Below are 21,127 nucleotides of genomic sequence, written 5' to 3' on the forward strand. Positions count from 1 at the left end.
GGGGGATTTTTTTGGCTCCGCCCACGTGACCCAGCCAATCGGCCTCAAGAGCAGGAGGATTGTGGGAGGTGGAGAGAAGCTTGTGTGGGAGAGAGAGGCTTGTGGAAAGCCGGTGGTGGCAGTTGAGGCTCTGAGGGTTTTTCCTGAGAGGCTGTTTTGTTTGGCGTGTGTGGTTCTAAAAATAAAGTTAGTTTCTTTTGACAAGTGGCTCCTGATTGTGCCCAGCCAGACTGCGGCAATGAGCTAAATAAATGTATTTTCTTTATAAATTACCTAGTCTCAGTTATTCTATTATGGCAACAGAAAATGTACTCATGTTAGGGAACAGACAGATGAGGATGGTGGGTAAACAAGTTTAAGAGAATAATTCTATAAAATGGGCCCACTGTGTTACCCCCACATGCTTTCTTTGCCAAAAAGCAATTACCTGCAGCCCTGTCTGGCCTAAATGGACAAGATATGTCACTTCCTCAGCAAACTGTTATCTGCGACATGCAGGAAACAATGTTGAAAAAAGGAACCCAAGTTACTTTGAAGGGAGAGATATTTGTGACCCTCTTCATGGACCAGATTCCGGAAGATAAGAATAATTCTTCCTAACCACAAAACCTGTAAAAATGATTAAGAATCCAATTAGAACCAGTCAGCATGAGCCAAGGTGACATAGAGTTGTCACGGCCACAGGGACCTGAAAGTCTGATGTCACCCTGTTGTCAGTCAAAAGTCAAGAGGTGAGCCAACTTGATGGCGCATGCCTGTAATCCCAGCAGCTCGGGAGGTTGAGGCAGGAGTCTCGTGAGTTCAAAGCCAGCCTCAGCAAAAGTGAGGCAATAAGAAACTCAGTGAGACCCTGTCTCTAAATAAAATACAAAAAAGGGGATGTGGCTCAGTGGTTGAGTGCCCCTGAGTTCAATCCTCGGTATCCACCCCCCAAAAAATGTCAAGAGGTGGACCTGGGTGGGACTCTCTGGAAACTTCCCTGAAGCCCCCAATAAAACAGAAGTGCGGGAGAGGCACATTATCTCTCTCCTCTCTGAGAGGACCCACTCTCTCCCTTGAGAGTGTCCCCTTTCCCTTTTCCTATCCCTTCAATAAACTCATTCTTGTTACTCTGAGCAACATGTCTGAGATCTTTCTGACTTGATAGGAAGAATCGAGGTTTGAAGAGGGGGAGTTTTTGTGCTGCCTCAGTTTCCCCCGAAAGCCCCACTCTGTAACACTAAGACACTCACCCTTCCCCAGAAGGCCTTTAAGCCCATGGAAGAGACACCTGGAGACTCATGAAGCTTTTGGCATTCTTTCTGACATCCAGCCAGCAAACTGCACACCCCATAGAACAGTGTTACCTGCTTTGCTTTTTCTGGCTGTTTGCCAGTTCCTTGTGTAATTTAGGAAATACATTTTCAGAACATTATAAATGACCCCTTAAGTAATTTGGAGGTGCTCTTTTGGAAAGCTCTACTTCACTCACTTATTATTTTAAAAGATTGTTTCTGGATTCCTTGTCTTCAGTTTGAAATTGGTGTAGCTGCTTCAGCACTTCCTTCCCAGGGAGAGACCCTGTGGCCTTGTTCCAAACAACACTATACGTCTTCCTCTAAGTATCCAGGTTTGTTTTGGTTTCCTCTAACGGAGCTGTCACTCTCTGGATTGCTGTGTGCAGAGCCTGCTGGGAGCAGAGTAGGAATGCTCCCCTGCGGCACCATTCACAAGGCCAAGGAGCTTGGAAACCACTCGGAGGAGCAGCTGTGTGAAAAATGGCGGGCTGCCCTGGGACTCCCAGCCTCACTCTATGGGGACACAATGACACTGGAAACCGGTACTTATGGTTTCTCAGGGGCCTGGCACTTTGCTCTGTTGTCCCAGTGACTCACATGATGATTTTCCAGGCCTTTGAACTGGGTCAACAGCTTTGTTTGTCCAGATTGCTCCCCTGGGAGGCCACTCTAAGGAAGGCTGGCTGAATGGGGATGTTTGGCCAGGTGATTCTTTTTACTGGCTCTTAGCCTGAGGAAATATTACCATTATTCAGGCTAGGAGTTAGGAGAATTAAAAGCTGCCCAGCATCTGGGCTAAATCAACATAAGTCAGTGTTACTAGTAAGTGGCAACCACACTGCTAATGGTGGCTCTCTCCAGTGGAGAACTGAAGAGGACTTGGGAAGGCCCTAAACCAAGAGGTCCACTCCTTGCAGATAAGAAAGACAGCACACTTGTGCTACAAATCTAGTCAAGCTTCTAAGCTTTCACTAACTCTTAATTTTAAGCAGCAGTGTCAGCCCAAGTCATTATTTCTCAAATCTAAGAAACCACTGACCCCAATAACATACGCAAAGACTTGCAGACCCCAGTTTTTATAACTTAGAATTAAAAGCTTCTCAGAGCAGCAGTATTCATGATGGCTCAAAAGAGAAAACAAACCAAATGTCCATCATCTGATGAATGGATCAACAATGGGATACAATGGAACAATGTTCTTCCAGAAGAAAGAATGAAATGCTAATAATGCTAATACATGGATGGACCTTGAAAAAGTGCTAAATGAAGGAAGCCAGATGCCAAAGGACACATATCCTATGATTCCCTTCACATGAAATGTTTAGAATAGTATAATCCAAAGAGATAGAAAATAGAATAGTGGTTGCTAGGAGTGAGTGAAAGAGGAAAAAGGGCAATGACTATGTATGAGTATGGGGATTTTTTTTTTTTTTTTTTTGCAGGGGGATGATGAAAATGTTCTAGAATTGTATAGTGGTGATGGTTGTACAGCCTTGTGTAAATTTTATGGCATATGAATTCTATCTAAGTGGGAAAAAGTTACATAATTTATGTTAGCTGACCTCCAGGTACTAGGATATCTGAGCTACTCTGTATGAAGCAGTGAATTGTGTAATAAGATCCACTTATGAGGGCTACAGTTGTGGCTCAGTGGTAGAGTGCTTGCCTAGCACATGTGAGGCACTGGGTTTGACCCTCAGCCCACATAAAAATAAATAAATAAAGGCATTGTGTCCATCTACAACTAAAAAAAATGTTTTTTTAAAGATCTACTTATGAGTGGGCTGGTGATGTGACTTGGTGGTAGGGAACATGCTTAGTATCATGCACAAAGCTCTGGATTTAATCTCCAGTGAATAAATAAATAAAATCCACTTTTGTGGTAGCTAGCCAGGTGGTCCAGAAAATGTTTATATTAACTGTAGATGATCATAGAAGGAACTCTAACATCACAAAAGATAACTTCTAGAACTAAGAACTCATCGGGCAGAACTCCTAGGAGTCCATGAACCTTAGTTTGAGAAACACTGGCCCAGATTACCTTCTGGATTTGTTACCCTTTTACATGCTGTGTGGTGTGGTGAGGACTTCTCATAAGGTGCTTTCCAAAGACAAAGCCTGGCCAGAGACAACTTAGGATTTATGAGTTCCTTGGCTAAAGGAGTGTATTTTCCCATCTACACTCCAAGGATTTCATTAAGCATGTGATTTATGAGAACTGAAATGAGAAACTGAAAAGTCCATTGTGAGATGGAAATGAAGAATGGTACCAAGTAACTTATCATGGAGGACCTAAAGAAGGCCTCCCTCTGGAGCCTTGACTCCCCTATAGTAGACAACTTATGACCTCCCAAAAGGGTCCCTAGCAACAGAATTACGATGGCTGCTTCTAAGTCAAACCACCGGGGGAAGGCTGACGGGCATTTAGATGAGCAAGGGGATTTCCCTCATGGTCTATGGCTCTTATTTAACTAAAAGGCAATGTTCTCCACTCTTTGATCTTTTGTTTCTTCACTCAGAAAAAAAAAATCAGAAATGATCCCACCTCTTGGGATAGTTGTTCAGATCAGTTCAGTTCATCAGTTTTACCAAGCACTTATTCTTTATGCTCTAAACCCAGGGCTTGTGCTGGGAGGAAACCAGAGCAGCCTCTTCCCTTAGGGAGCCCACAGGCTAGGGGGAGAGACTATACTTAGTGTTAAAGAAGGAAACTTTATGTTGAAAGGTCTTTGAAAATAAAATTAAGTACTATAGAATATCTGATAATAATGTATCTTAGTTGCCCAATTTGTCTCAACCTTTGGTCTGCTACCTGGCTGTGGGTACTTCCCTAATAAGACTACTTTTGCAGAATTAAATATTGAGGTAGTTCTTGAATATCATTTACCTGGATATTCTTCTGAACTCACATCTCTCATAAAGGCATTTTCATGTCCTGCCCACTAGGTGTCACATTTTTTTGTAATACAAAAATAAAAACAAGAAAAAAGTGAGGCTATATTCACCTGATTTGACTCAGCCAAAATCCCATTGTGTAAAATGCCAATAGTTGCTTCTCAATTGAGAAAAAGAAGAGCAAAGAGATGTCTCATGATTATTTTTCCTTTTTGTGATTCATGCACCTGCAAACTGTTTTCTTAAAAAAGCCAGTGCTAGGGAAATGGTGTGGGAATTCTTTTCTGATAGGTATGTTAAGTTCTTAATGGCAACAGCGCTGGATCCTGCCCCCTGGTTTCCTGGGCTAGAGTTTAGCTGTACGCTGCATAAAAAGCTGACATTCCCAAACCACACTATACTCTGTGAGCCTAGGTACAATTTGTTCTTCCCTATACACAAATGTCAAAGAAGTTATTTTCAAAATATAGTTCAGGGTCTCCCCTTGCACTGTGAGTTTCAGGTTTATAAATGATACAAAACTGCATATCTAAATATTATTGCCAGTGTCATGCATGACTTGTCTTTAGATGGCCTATGGCAGAAGCTTTCGTCTATGAGTGATATCAGAGAAGAGGGCACCAGATAACAGGAAACTGAATGCCCTCAAATATCTATTGAAACTTTAAGAGCCCATCTCAGTTGGTTTTTATGCCTACTAATGAGAGTGTAAACAGATATGACCTTTCTGCATTGTAATTTGTCAATATCCAGAAAAAAAAAACTCTCTCTCTCTCTCTCTCTCTCTCTCTCACACACACACACACACACACACACACACACACACACACACACAGGCAATTGAACTCAGGGGCACTTATATCACTGATCTACAGTGCCAACCCTTTTTATTTTTTTATTTTGAGATAGGGTTGCTAAGACTGACCTTGAATTTACTATCCTCCTGCCTCAACTTCTTGAGTCTCTGGTATTACAGGTATGTGCCACCATGTCTGGCAATCAAGAACATGTTTCAAAATGTATTTTAAAAGTTTTTACTCCTGAACTCAGTGGTGGAGTGCTTGCTAGCATTTGTGAGGCCCTGGGTTTGATCCCCAGCCTAGAAAAAGAAAAAAAGTTTATATTCTTTAACCTGTGTCTGTCAGGATGCCAGAAGGAAAAAGATTTACCCAGGATGGCTCAAATGAACAGACTTAAATAAAAGAACTATTTACAGATGGGTAGCTGGATAGGCTGAGTTAAGGGAGTATGCAAGGGAAAAATAACAGTGGGAAGCTCTGACTACTCCTGAGTTTACAGAAACAAAGAGAGGAAATGATCCTATGGAATCCAGTGAGAGCTGGAACTGTGGAAGAAGGACCTTCCAGAAAGGAGGATGGGCTGGGGGCTGGGAAGTGCATGTAGCTACTGCCTCACAACAGGAAGAGAGTGACAGAAATACCCAGACCTTGCTCTTCTAGGCCTCTGATCTCTGCTGGTGCCACCGCATTGACAGAAGGAAGTTAAAGGGGCAAGGGATTCTGGAGATATATAATCAATAAGGACACCAAGCAGAATGAGGAAAGGTGTTATATTGCCTACATTGTTCTGCAACTTGTACTTTTTTTTTTTTCTTGGTACTGGGGATTAACCACTGAGCCACATCTCCAGCCTTTTTTATTTTTTATATTAAAAAAATATTTTAGAGACTGAGTCTCTCTGAGTTGCTTAAAACCTTGCTAAATTGTTGAGGCTGGCTTTGGAACTCACAATCCTTCTGTCTCAGCCTCTTGAGCTGCTGGGATTACATGCATGTGTCACGGTGCCTGGCTTGCTTTTTTTTATGTTGAGGGGGTACGGGGGCTGGAAATAGAAAATAACTGCCAATCCTATAATCCCATTTCTAGGAATACATTCTAGGGACATAATCAAAGGTGGAATAGTGAATTACATGCAAGGATGTTCTTCACAGATTTAAATATAATGGTAAAAAAAATGAAAACAAGTTATATTTCCTATAATAGATAAATCATGATGTATAAGTCCTTTGAAATATTATGCCATAATAAACATTTTTGAAGACTCTGTGACGATATGCAGAAATGCTTAAAATATGATGTTAATTGAAAAAAAGCAAGGACACAAAACTATATGTACAATATTAACCCAATTCTGTGAACACCTGTATTCAAAGGGAAAACCACCTAAATTGTTAACAGTATTTATTTTTGATGACAGATTTACATCTTTTTCTTTATAACTTTCAATGTTTTTCTCTTTTTCACATTTTTCTGTGACAAAGTGAAAAAAACTAATGCCAAAAAGGAGAGTCCACTTCACTGATATCAACTCTGGTTGATGTAAAATATTAATAAAGGACACAACAATTGTTTAAGTAAATTAAAACCAGTAACATGGAAGATCAACCTTAGTCTTATCTATCTGATACCTGAACTAAAAGTGAACACGAAATCAGTCAGTTTCTCCATAATATCAAATATGCAGGCATTTTAGATGATTTTGATTCTTGTGTACATTTTTTACTCTTTACTTGAATGACAGGTATCCTATAAATTCAGCTGTAATTGGACTCACTCTTATTTTGCAATCCTAGAAAATCCAAGAAATTTCTATAACCCTGAAGTTATTCATACAGAACTAATAACATCCTCTCTTTAAGACTTTATAGTCTAGCATTTAGTATCATTTTTAATATTTTTTTTAGTTGTAGATGGACACAATACCTTTATTATTTGTTTGTTTATTTATTTACTTTTATGTGGTGCTGAGGCGCGAACCCAGTGCCTCACGCATGCTAGGCAGGCACTGTACCATTGAGCCATAACCCCAGCCCCAGTATTATTTATTTGTTTGTTTGTTTTTAATTTTTATTTTTTGTTATAGGTGGACACAATGTCTTTATTTTACTTCATGTGGTGCTGAGGATCGAACCCAGTGCCTCACGTGTGCTAGGCGAGCACTTTACCTCTGAGCCACAACCCTAGCCTATTATTTATTTTAACTACATATTTTTAATTGGTCAAGTAATACAAAATACATTCTTGCTTTAAAGATTCAAACAATACAGAGAATGCAAAACTCTCCCTGGGCCACTTGCTCAATTTGTTTCCTTCCCCTAGGTAACCGGTCTTCAGTTAAGAAACATGCAAGACATTTCCATGTCATTTACATATGTATATAGAAATATATAGTTTTCCTTTTCTTCTTCAAGTAGTGTTATATTGTCCATATTGTTCTGCAATGTGCTTTTCCCTCATGTTGAAACATCACTATTTTTGAAGTCATACTTTGTCATGGTTTGCATATTCCAGTTTATCTTGATGGTTATTTTTTTTTCTTTAATTTTTTTTTTTTTTTTTAGTTACTTGCTACTTTAGACCACACTGCAGAGAAAACACTTGGACATACCTCTGTGTGCATATATGCATGATCTTTTTTTCCTCTAAGGGAGCTATTGAAAAATGGAATTTCTGTTGGGTGGAATGGTGCATGCCTATAATCCCAGCAGCTGGGAGGCTGAGGTAGGAGGATCACAAGTTCAAAGCCAGCCTCGTAATTTAGCAAGGCCCTAAGCAACACAGTGAGACCCTGTCTCTAAGTAAAAAATAAAAACTAGTTGGGGATGTGGCTCAGTGGTTAAGTACCTCTGGGTTCAATCCCTGGTACCCAAAAAGAAAGAAAAGAAAAATGGAATTTCTGGTTTTAAAGGCATGTGCACTTAAAATTTTACTTGGTACTGTCCAGTAGCTTTCCAAATTTACATTTCCAATAAAAAGATGAATACACAACAAGCCTCACTTATAATTAAGAAAGTGCAAATTAAAAAGCAATAGGATAGCCAGGCGTGGTGAGCAAGCCTGTAATCTCAGCGGCTCTGGAGGCTGAGACAGGAGAATCACGAGTTCAAAGCCAGCCTCAGCAAAAGCGAGGCGCTAAGCAACCCAGTGAGACCCTGTCTCTAAGTAAAATACAACAAATAGGGCTGGGGATGTGGCTCAATGCAATAGGACAGCTGGGCAAAGTGGTGCCTGCCTATAATCCTAGCAACTCAGGAGGTGGGAGGATCTCAAGTTTGAGGCCAGCCTGGGCAATTTAGCAAGACCCTGTCTCAAAAAATGAAACATAAAAACAAACACAAGGACATTGGTTTTGCCTACTAGTTTCACAAATTTTAAAAGCTTGATAATGTAAAGTATGGAGGGGGCATAGAGACATTCGTCCTCGGTAGAGGTTCTTTTTACAACCAGCATCAACACATTAGGGATGGTTCTTTGGAGTTTTATTCAAAGTGATTATGCCAGACTGCTATAATAAACAAAGGACATTTCTTTTATAGGATCATTTATTTTATGGGTACTAATGGCAATGCTGCTTAACATGTATTCACATAGAGCATTTTTATCAGGTATATTGTTTCATAATCACTAATTCCTTAATTCACTATGTAGGTATAGATTTCTTCATTATAATAACCATATTTGGGGGCAAGGGTTGTGGCTCAGTAGTAGCGCCCTTGCCTAGTATGCGTGAGGCACTGGGTTTGATTCTCAGCACCACATACAAATAAATAAAATAAAGGGCCATCAACAACTAATAAATATTTAAAAAATAATAATAAACATATTTTGGTTTACCATTTAGGTAATTTTCTCTTAGGTTACTTCAGATGATCTCTGCTTCAATGGCAGGTGCTATTTCAGATAAAGAAACTGAGGCTCAATGAAATTAAATGATTTTTCAAGATTATTCAGTCACTTATAAGTGGAATTGCCTTTTGACTCCTATAGACCATTAGCTTCCCACTTCTGTAATTGCTTTTAAAACAAATGATAGTGGCTGGATGAGGTGATGAATGCTTGTAATCCCAGTGACTCAAGAGACTGAGGGTGGAGGATCGAAAGTTTGAGGCCAGCCTCAGCCACTTAGTGAGGCCCTAAGCAATTAGCCCATCCTTTCTCAAAATAAATAATAAAGGTCTGGGGTTGTGGCTCAGAGGTAGAATGCTCGCCTAGCATGCGTGAGGCACTGGGTTTGATCTTCAGCACCAGATAAAGTAAAATAAGGACATTGTGTCCACCTATAACTAAAAAATAAATATTAAAAAAAACATAAACAAACAAATAAGTAAATAAATGGATTGAGGATGCAGCTCAGTGGTAAAGCCCCTGGGTTCAATCCCCAGTACCCCAAACAAGAACAGCAACAACAAAAGACAATGAATGTCCTCCCTGGAGTTCAGGTCAATGCAAAAGGAACCATAAGGGGCAGTGTGGTGCAGCCAAGGAAACAACCAATCAGAAGCCTGAGAGCTGGCTTTTTTTTTTTTTTTAATTTATTTATTCTAATTTGATATACATGATAGCAGAGTGCACTTCAATTCATATTACACATCTAGTGCACAATTTTTCATGTCTCTGATTGTACTGGCTTTTTATCTCTCAGTTCTCTTCCCAGTCATATGTCATTGAGCCTCACTGAGCTTCAGTTGCCTTTTTAGAAAAATGGAGATTATGCTCACTGACTAGTACTGAAAGGAGACATAATGCCACATAGTTCCTCTTATCTGTGAGATTTTATTTGAGCTAAACTAGTGCTCCTTTGCTCATACATTTTACAAAAGACTTTTTTTTTGCAATGAATTTATTCTCCATAAATGTGAACCCACAAGGGAAAAACTTACCATACAATGCTTTCTTCTATTTAAATCTAAAACTATTCCCTTATTTTTTTTTAATTTTTTTCCTTGTACTTTTCCCTTTCTCTCCCTCCCCTTACCCCAGTACAGGGGATTGAATCCAGGAGTGCTTTACCACTGAGCTACATCCCCAGTCTTTTTTACTTATTTACTTTTTATTTTGAGATAGGGTCTTGTTTAGGTTTCTGAGGACTTTGTTAAGTTTCTGAGTCTGGCCTCAAACTTGCAATCTTCCTGCCTCAGCCTCCCAAGTTGCTGGGTGTCTCTCTTTTTCTTTTACTTTTAATTTAAGCATTATTAGGTAAAGACTTTGCTGAGGGCTGGAAAAGTCCCCAGGGAATAACAGCAAATGGTTCCAGATAGCTCAGAGTGTTTGGAAAGATGTTTTCTTTTACTATTTGGCATAGCCATCTACATTGTTTGTTTCCTATTATTACAGATTTTAAACATGACTTATTTTTCCATCCCATTTTCAATAATATGAAAGCTATAACCGCAGTTCCTCATAGTTCCATTTTCATAAGCCAAAAATTTTAAGAGCTGGAAGGAGTCTTAGATCACTTGATCCTGTCCCATATCTTTGACCAGATAAAATATTTTTCCATTTAACAGAGGAAACATCCAGTGCCCGAAACCCTTGGAGTTATTCAAGGTTTCAGAGCCAGTGAGTCTCCTCCTTTTCCCACTCTTACTGCGTGACCATTGGTGATCCTGGCTCTTCCAAAAAATAGCAATGAAAGTCAAAAAGAGTAAACTATGCAATCACTGGTTGTTTTCTTTTTATCACACATCATGAATTCTTCTAGTCCTAACCATATTTTGATGCATTATTTATGAGAGCCATCTGGTCACAGGTTCCCAGAGAGAACTCTGGAATTTTAAAAAGTGTACTTTATTTTTTGCAGGAAACATACTATTTAACTTTCATCTATTATCTATCTGCTCACCAGTGATGGGGACAATGAGATTTGTTAACTGCATTTTTTTTCAATTGGGGCATAACTTACATACAGTAGAGTTCATAAATCTTCAGTGTGCAACTTAAAATATTTTTACGTGAGTAGCACCATGTAACCACCACCCAGATCTAAATATAGACTATTACCCACATCTCCAGAGTTCCTTTGTGAACTTTATAAGTCAGGACCCTGCCAGGGTAACTACCCTTTTGACTTCTATCACCACAAGTTAGCTTTTCTGTTTCTAAAGTTCATAATAAAGGAATCAGTATGTCTTGTTTTGTGTCCGCCTTCTTTCACTCAACATAATTAACTGTATTTTAAAAATGTAATTCACCATCTGACTCAAGTCCTCAGGGACTTTCTCAAAATCAGGGACACAAATATGCCAGCTGTACCCAGGTATGTGTAGTCTTTCAAAAATGCAGTTGAGAAAATAACTTTCAAAAAAATGATTAGACCAATCTTGCTTTGTCTCTTTCTCTTCTTGCATCATCCATTTCCTTCTCCATCTCTGCTTTAAATGGGCTCTGATCCACTCAAGCATTATTCTCTTTCCTTTTCCTGTTAATGGATAAATAGCTCATAAAATTTTCCTTACTTATTTATATCCAGCATTCCCCATCAATGCTCCACAGTCATTGGTCTAAAAGCTGGAAATGGCCTCAAGCTATCATCTGACAAACCCTCTATCCTCAGCAAGAAAAGCATTATTATGCCCTACTTTCAGATTCAGCAGATATTTACTGAACACATAATCTTTAATGTAGTTGGCTAGGTGTTATGGAGGGATACAAAAAATAAAGCAAGTTCTGTGGGCTCTACCTTCATGAACTTCCAGTCTAGCAGAGGAATAACACAGATAGTGTCATAAAAGATCAGAACATAAGCTTATCAAATATTAAATGATACCAATGTATTAAATGAGTTAAAAAGAAAAAGGATGATATCTGAGATTGGAGCAAAAATAACTTCTAACCAGGGTAGTGTTAAGGGAGCTTGGTGGGGTATATTTGCACTAGGCAGATTATGGAAAATAGGATGCCTTGGCTAGATAGGTTAGCCATGCAGTGATGGGGGAAGGGTATTTTAGATAATTTTAAGGACAAGGACACTGAATTGGGAAATCATGCAACATGTACAGGGAGTGGAAGTTCAGTTTGACCCAAGAATAGGGCAAGTGATGAAGAAACCAGGGCCCTGAGCAGTTATGGCCATAGCGCTAGAAAGCCCTAGATGGGAACTGAATCCCAGGCATCCTTCTCATTGCATGTTCTTTCATAGCAGCATTGAGTCAGTATTTTAGTCACTATTATGCTATATTTTAAAATTGATGACCCACTGTATATTGTTCATTAATTAATTAGTTCAACAAACATTTATTAAATATCTACTGTATGCTAAGCACAATTGGACCCTATGGTCTCCAAGGATGATTTGATACGTGTTTTTAAATAATTTTTTCTAAGTGGGGAATGGGGCTAATATCACATTGGGCTAAAATAGATTTTCTTTCCCTTTAATTAAATAAACTTTATTGTATTTCACTTCAGAGCAAATACTGTAAATAACAGAGAGAGTTAAACCACAAAAAAGGGTCTCTACATTCTGATTTTCTATGTGACATCAATACATTGAGTCTTAGCAATAATGACACATGTAGTTTTTCCACAGCTACTTTTATGAGCAAGAGTTAGTACAGGAGGATCTGAAACCTTCCATCTTTGAGCAAAAGTTTACAAAGATTCCTAATACTGTAGTACAAGAGTCACTTCCTTTTAGCTTATCAACCACCAAAAGACATTTCCTCTTTGTACATGTTGTGTTTTAGTGTAACTATGGAGACAGAACTTTCTATGCAACAGACACACGTGATTCTAGTTTAACATACTCATTTTCTGAGAAACATTTTAAAAATTTGTGGTCACTATTAAACCTTTGAGGTACTTTGGTATTTCAATGTAAATCTAACACACGCGTTAATTAACATTCATGAGGGGACAGTTAAATGCAAGAAACTATTGATTCTTTCCAATTTCATCAATCTATTCCTACTTAAAGCTTTAGTGCCAGAAAAGGGGTAATTATTATTTGAACAAATTAGGATGTCAGATATTTTTCTAAGTTGTAAGGTATATCAAGTTAGATTTGAAAGTTCTGTTTTCAGGCATATGACTGGCTAGTAATTCAGACTGCACCTTCCACTGGAAACAACTGAGAAAGCTGGATTTTTGAAAATCCTAAACTCAGAAGCATTGAAGCATGGTCAGGAAAGAAGGAAGAAAGGAAGGGAGGGAGAGAATTACTGGGCCAAAGAGAGGTGAAGGAGACATATAAATGGAAAACAGTGCACACACATACAAAACCAAGAGGCACCATTTATACTCTGTTCACCTAAAATGATGCTCCTGGAGTTATTCGATGCTAGGAGCCTGAGATCACTTTGCCCTAATGCTATTTGTTCAACCTGGTGAACATTTATACTCTGTTCACCTAAAATGATGCTCCTGGAGTTATTCGATGCTAGGAGCCTGAGATCACTTTGCCCTAATGCTATTTGTTCAACCTGGTGAACTTTAGCTTTAGTTTCATGGGGGAGAGGGACCTAGGACAGAAGATAAAGCTTAGGCCTTGGAGATTCCTGTAAGAGATACTTCTCCCTATAAAGATGAGACCCTTTGGCGGAGGATGAAATCCTACATAGTCATTCATTGTCAGAGGATTGCAAGCTCCTATAGTACTTAGAATTAAGGACCAAAAAGTGCTGACCATGAAAGATTGGTGATGAACTATAGGCAAACAGGTCCTTAAAGGCTTCAAGCTATTACTACAAGTTGAGTAAGTAGCCCCAGGTACATGGAAGAAGCAAATACAAATCCTCTCTAGAGGAATGTACCTCAATAACCCACAAGTTATTTTCTTAGGAAAGTGAGCAGCTCATAATAACAAACACTAAACACCAAAGAAAGGTTGTATGTTGGGGATGGGGGACCACTAGAAACAACATCCAATGCAATCAACAGAAAACATCCACAAAGCCTTCAGATATTTGAATTGTCAGATGTAAAAGGTGAAAATTTGTTTTATTTTTAAAATTATCTTTATTATTTTTAAGAAATAAAACAAAGTGGAAAACACTTATTCAAAACAGGAAACAATAGAAAATAGCCCAGAAGATTTTAAAAAATAGAACTTACAGAAATAAATAACACAATAACTGAAATCAATAACATAATGGACAAGCATGAGAGTAGATTAGACACAAGTGAAGAGAAAATTAGTGAAGCAAAAGATATGACAATAGAAGTTATCCAGCCTATAGTAAAGGGAAACAAGAATAAGCAAAACATGAATGAGTAGTAAGTAGACATGGAGCATAATAAGACCATTAATATTTATCCATCTAATTGGATTTATGGAAAGGAGAGAAGGAAGAAAACAATGTGTAGGCAATATTTGAAGAGATAATAGCCAAGAGTTTTCTAGGACCCATCTGTACAAAAATGCAAGTTTAAAAAGTCCACCAAATTTCAAGCTGTATTTAAAACAACAACAAAAACAACTAAACCAATTTTTTAAAAAACCTTCTTAAACACAACCTAGTGAAACAACAAAATACCAAAAGATAATCTCAGAAACAGACTGTTACCTTCTACTCAGGAGAGAGAGAAAAAAGAAAACAAGGGGGGGAAAAAAGCTAACTTAGAATTTTATTCCCAGAAATAAATAGCTATCCAAAAAGAAAGTGAGAGAATGCACTTACCTAAAAAGAAAGTGAACCTAGATGAAAGGCTTAAAAACCCAGAATGAAAATAGGGTGCAATAGTGCATACCTGTATTTCCAGCTACTTAGGAGGCTGAGGTAAAAGTTGAGACCAGCCCTGAGAACATAGCTAGACCCTCATCTCAAAAAAAGAAAGAAAGAAAAGAAAAAGTGAATCATTGAAAAGCAAAGGAAATGATAAATATGGGTAAAGCTAAACAAATCTTTATTGTATAAAATAGCAACATCTTACAGGGCTTTTTAAAGAAGACCTAAAATACAAGACAACAGTAACTATTTGGAAGGCAGTAAATGGAATTAAACTATCTAAGGAGTTTGTGTTGCCTGGGAGAAGGATAAAACTAATAAGTATGCAAGCACTGAAATCACCCGAAGGGCTTTATTTAAACACAAATCTGACTCAGGTCTAGGGTATAGCCCAAGGATTTACATTTATAACATGACTAGCATGAAAAAAAAAAGCAAAAATTGAGTATAAATTACAAAATAGTAGAGAGGGAAAAATTGAAGGGAGAAAAAAATTTCAAAAGACGTATATATACACTCAAAAGAAGAAAAAAAAACTGGAAGGAACAAGGGAAAAGCACAAAATAGGATGGTAGGAACAAATTCAAATATATTAATAATTACATTAAATATAAAAGGATAAAACACTCCAATTAAAAGACAAAGATTGTTATGAAAAATGAACTATGTAGGCCTAAATAAAACATTTAGAATAAAATATAGGAAAAAAATATAGATAGGCAAAGAGTTATTGGATACAAAATCAAAAAATGACCGATAAAAGAAAAATGATAATTTGGACTTCATCAAAATGAAATTTTTGTTCTGTGAAAGACATTGTTACTAGAATGAAAAGACAACTTGTAGAGAAGAAAAATATATTTGCTAATCATATATCTAACAAATGTCAGAATATGTAAAGAACGCTCAAAACTGAACAATAAGAAGACAAACAGCCCAATAAAATACTGAGCAAGAGATGTGAATAAACACTTCACCAAAGAAGAGACATAGGTGAAAAACAGGCCCAAAAAAGTTCCTTACCATCCTTACTCATTAGAGAAATGCAAATTAAAACCACTATAAGATTCTATTACACTTATTAGAAAAACTAGAATAAAACAGTGACAATATCAAGTGCTGGTGAAAACAGGGAGCAACTGAATTCTCTTTTACATTCTCATACATTTTTGATAACAATGCATTATCATATAAACACTCTGGGAAGCAGTTTGACAGTTTGTTTTGGTTTGTTTGGCTGTGTGTGCGTGCGTGTGCCTGTCTGTATGAGGATTGAACACTGGGGCATTCTACCACTGAACTACATCTCCAGTCTTTTATCTTTTTCTTTTCTTTATTTTTTTAAATTTTGAGACAGGGTCTCACTAAGTTACCCAGGCTGGCCTAGAACCTTGTAATCCTCCTGCCTCAGCTTCCCTGGTTGCCTTACTACTAGGGTTACAGGCATGCACCACCATGCTTGACTTGACAAAACTTATTTTTATTGTGTTAAATAATTTTGTAAGAAAAAGACAAAATATTGTCAGCTTAGATAAAGATACAATAGGACCTCTAACAGTCTCTGCTGGCCAAAGGCAAACTTTGCTTAGAAACTGTGAGTTCAGTTCTCATTCTGAGAATCCTTGTAAGATCATGAACAAAATCTTCCTGTTTAAAAATGAACAGTATGTCTATTTTTAGATTTCTAACATGTAGCACCAAAAAAAAATCCTCATGCACATGAGACTTAAATACCTTTTAATGTACTAAAGTGTTGCTTATCTTACACAATTGTAAAATACATTTGATTTAAAAATGAAAGAGGTAGTTGAATTTTTATATCTGAAATAGCCAGATGAATCCCTAAAATTTTCACTTTTCATACAGCTGTTTACCATCATAAAGCTAATTTTAGAAGGAGTAATCTTATAAAATGCAGTGTAATTAAGAAAAGTAGTAGTTTTTTTTTTTTAGGCTTCTAATTCAGAAAATGTACATGGTGCTTGTTTTTCTGAACCAAGCCAGAAACCCAGGAATATTTTGAATTATAAATCTAAGGATAAGCCAAGCAACTTTTAGTTTAAGAATCATTGGCTTTTACAAAAGCTGAATTCCAGCTCCTTTTTATTAAAGGCTTTAAAATCAAGTTCCAAATAAAGTTTTTTTTTCACTCTATGAAAAACAAAATATAAATTTTAGTGTTTGATAGATTCTTCTCTCCTGCAAATTGAGTGACTACATTTGCTTTGTAATGGATGTTAAAAATATGCTTGCTTGCTTATTCCTGCTAAAGACTGCAATAGATACTCTTCCTTGCTTTCTTTTTGTGATTAAAATTGTCAGCAACATGGAACATATTGTCACATTTTTTTGAGCAAAGGCATTAGAAGAATGCAAGGAATCAAACCCAAAGAGTCTAGCCCAAACCAAATAATTTAGACCACAAAGTTCAAATTAGTTTTTCCCATTTTTCAAAATAACTAGAACTGAATACTCACCAAGTCTCTACTTTTTTTTGTGTCATCTAGATGCTGCCACAAATCCAAGACTTTTTTTTTTGTTGTTGTTGTTGTTACATATTTAGGTCAAACTTACATCAACCTTTGGTCTTGTTACATAGGTGAACAATCATTTTATGCTACTTAACAGTTTGATTTAACTCATGAGCTTCAAGTGCTCCACAGGAACATTAAAGTGTGCTGATAACAGCTTATTCAGTGCATGAGTTTCCATTAAACTACTTTTAAAAAAATCTTAATTCATAGAAAAATTAAACTAATGCAAAGATCACCTGAAGTAAGTTATTCCAACCAGTCAAGAACCCCAGAGACTTACATATGAAAAAATCTAAAAGAAAGATGAAAGGGCATCCTATTACTCTGGAATCATGTTTATTCTGAGGCTTTTTTTTTCAACTAATTATCCTAAAATATTGTCCCAGTACACAATTAAACCTGTTTAATAGATCATGAGACCAATGATTGCCTGAACACACTTGTGTGTGGTTAGGAAAACCACATTGGTGAACTTAGCCACTGGCTTGTGACATTTATTAGAACCCTTGCCATTTACCCACAACTGCTGAAAAAAGTTTAAAACAATCCTTCTTCAAGTTTTCACATTGAAAAGTGATCTTATATATGTGGGCATGGAGAAAAATACTGGAAAGTTCCTTTCATTAGGCTGGTTTTAAGTGGATATACTATGTTTACAAAATGTTTTGAGATGTCAGATAAGCAGTTCTAATGACAACATACTACACAGTTATCATGAGTCATGTGCAGGCTAAGGAGAATTTTCCGTGTATCAGGGTGGCCCACATGTTGCTATTTGTCATTTCAATTTCGTATCAGAATCAAAATTGAGAATAAAAACAAACTGAAACCTAGTAAGACGTCTGTGGTCTGAGTAATGAACCCTCTTAAGGGGGAAAAAATTCATACCAGTGAACAACACATTTTTCAGAAACCAGCTTTGGTTTTTTTTTTTTTACATGAAGGTCTTCTAGAAAATTGATTTTTAAAACAAAACAAAACGAAAAATCTAAATGTTCTACTACTGCACCTGATTAATTCACATGCTGAGGTAGTTTAAGTAGGTAGACATTTACAGTAAAATTTTAGAGTTGATATGCCGCCAATGATTTTGACATTTTTAAGAGAAATGACCAACCCTGTGGTTGAGAGCAAGTAGCCACACACATATTTTCTGCAGCTGCCTTTTAGCAACTACAGCAACACTTGTAGATGTTAGGGTTGTCTTAGTTACAGAGTTAGGACTGAATGTGAACACCAAGTGAGAGCTCCATGATAGAGTGGGTGCATGGTCACTTAGGGAGCAGCATTCTTCAGAAAAGGCCATAGCTTTCTTTATAAGAAGAAATTCATAAAGTCTAACAGGTGTGGTTGCATTTATTCCATTTTGATTGCCTAAATTTTCCAGTGGACAGTATTCTATTTCAAGGCCATTCTATTGCAAAACCTTGCCCACAATTGTAACATAACTGTTTCTGTTGTAAACCCTAGAGGACAGCAAAGAAAAAAGAGATTAGGGGAAAGAGTACTCCATGTAACTTTTACAGGAAGGTCTTCTAGAAAATTGATTTTTAAAACAAACCAAAAAAAAAAAAATCTAAATGTTCTGAGTTGCTACCTCGAAGGAACCCTGTTTTTTACTGAAGAGGAAGATGGTTCCTGAAGGGACTCTAATATTTAGTTTTCCAGAAAAGTAGATGAAGTACAAGTAATCATCTAAATCAATGATTGCCAACTTTATAATCTGAGAATTATGAAGACTAATGAAATAACAACAGTCGATCATCACTTATGGAGTAGCAATAAGGTATGTAGTCCTGTGCAATTTCTTTTGAGGTTTCAGGGTGTGAGATTCAGATTAAGATGTAAATGGGAGACAGGAAATCTGCGGTATAAACTAATTGTCTTGTGTCAAGGTTGTTACTTGTTCATTGAGGAAAGGGAATGTTTGGAATTTCCTTTGTAAATGTCTACTTATGTGGACATATATAAACACCTACATGATTCTGATAATGATGATAACAATCTTTCTATCTAAATGTGGAGGTTGTATAGGTTGTTATAAGCTATGTAGTTAAGAACTGGGGCAACTATTCACAAAATGAATAGAAGGCAATATAATGAAAGGTCTGAAAAGTCCTTCGAATGACTCTAGTTTTGATTATAAAATACTCAAAAGCGGGGAATGGCTGATATGTAGTTGGAGTTGAAGGGAAAAGTTTAACAGAAGATGAAACATCAAGATCCCCCAACCTCCCTGCCAGTATTCCAAAATTCCAATTAGGACTTGTTAATATCTTAGTAGTATCTCAGTTATGAATAAAATAAGAGTATGTGGGGCAGGGAGGGAGGACAAACAAAAGAAAGTAAAACAAAACAAAAATTAAAACAGTCCTTCCAAAACTACTTGTGCCCAGGTCTTCTGCTCAAGTCTTCATCTAAGGCAAAAAACTCCCTTTCCTGTTCCCTCTGAAGTTATAGACTTTTTAAAAAGACCTTTGTTTTATTTGTTTATTTTTATGTGGTACTGAGGATCGAACCCAGTGCCTCACCCATGTCAGATGAGTGTGCTACCACCGAGCCACAACCCCAGCCTCATAGATTTTTTTTTTTTTTACAGAAGTTTCTCAGAGACAGCTACGTAGTTCTTGAAAAAAAATTGCACAGTAACTTCTCATTTCAAGGAATTTAACTAGGCCCCAGTTAAAATTGCTGAGGCGTTTTAGTTCCCCCATATAAAAGTTTCCTGGGAATTATAAGCTAATAATATTGGTTCCAAGGTGCAGTTTCTTCACAAATGAAACATACATCACTAGTTTCCTTCCTGTTCCAATCCCAGAAAGTGACTTTTTTTTTTTTTAACTCTACAGCTGCTTAACATCTGGAACATCTCAACATCTTGCTTCATAGTCAGTGCACTCACTTAGGCCATGCATCTTTTTCAAAGTAGTGACAAGAGTAAAGTCTATTTTGCAAGATATCTTTTAACCCAATCTAGGTAGCAGCATAGGTATGTCCATTCTTGATAATACCCTTGTTTGCCCAAATCAGTTATTTAAATCCTTTGAATTTCTTAGTTCTAACGATTAACCTGAGCATTATTAATTCTTCCCTAAACTTTCATCCTTAACTACTAATAGACTAACCTCCAAATGTGCTTCCACTTCCCTGTTAACATTGGAAAACTTATTCATCCTCAGTTACTGTCTATTTTACATTCATGTTGTTCTTTATAAATAGACTATGTATGTAGGTGTAAAGATTTGTTTTATATAATTGCTTTTATGTATTGGACTCCCTAACAATCTAAAAATCTGCTTTTCCTTAAATATGTACAGTATTTATAAAAAGCTTCTATATCAGATTTGTGGATCATATTAAATTTACATAGGCAACCTGTTAAACTCCACACAAGACTTCAGAAAAATAAAAGTAAACCTAAGTAAAATAAATGGTCAAGTAAACATTCTAACAGAGAACTCACCCTAAGCCACAACTTCTTCTTACTCTAATTTATAGTTTCACTACTGGCCACATTCTTATTCTGCTTACTTTTTTTAGTTTGTTCCTTAGATCTATTTTTTTTTTAACATATGCTTTTGGATAACAACATTAACATCTACTGACTTGGTCTTCCTAATGCAACTTAGTCAGTTTCACTTGAACTTCAAGTGCCCTGTATGATATAAAAGGTAGTGCGTGTGGGCTGGGGATAGAGTGCTAGCATAGGGAGGCTAAGGCAGGAGGAACACAGTTCCAATCCAGCCTGAGCCATTTGGTGAGACTGTCTCAAAAATCAAATAAATAAGGGCTGGGGATTTAGCTCCATGTTACAGGGCTTACTTAGCATGCAGGATGTCTGGGTTGAATCCCCAGAAAAAATTTTTAAAAAGTAGTGTTTTGAAAACCCAGCAATGCAATGGTAATGACCTTTGTATATTGCTTTTCTCATCCCCTATCTTTTTTTTTTTTTTTTT

At 37.1% G+C, this 21,127-nt stretch overlaps 1 protein-coding gene and 1 long non-coding RNA gene across 2 annotated transcripts in view; both read left to right on the forward strand.

The window, feature by feature from the left end:
* Positions 1-997: 997 nt before the first annotated feature.
* On the forward strand, positions 998-2,845 carry LOC125613391. The gene is made up of 3 exons (XR_007343966.1): positions 998-1,173; positions 2,204-2,214; positions 2,835-2,845. It is a non-coding gene; the product is annotated as an uncharacterized LOC125613391 (long non-coding RNA).
* A 15,806-nt stretch (positions 2,846-18,651) lies between these two features.
* Positions 18,652-21,127, forward strand: part of Dennd4a (DENN domain containing 4A) — a 126,204-nt gene continuing 123,728 nt past the window's right edge. Inside the window, exon 1 of the mRNA XM_048793118.1 lies at positions 18,652-18,957. The gene's annotated coding sequence lies outside the window, so the exon portion shown is untranslated. The remainder of the gene's footprint in view (positions 18,958-21,127) is intronic.

The sequence above is a fragment of the Marmota marmota genome, unplaced genomic scaffold (genome assembly GCF_001458135.2).
Source record: "Marmota marmota marmota unplaced genomic scaffold, marMar, whole genome shotgun sequence".
NCBI lineage: Eukaryota > Metazoa > Chordata > Mammalia > Rodentia > Sciuridae > Marmota > Marmota marmota.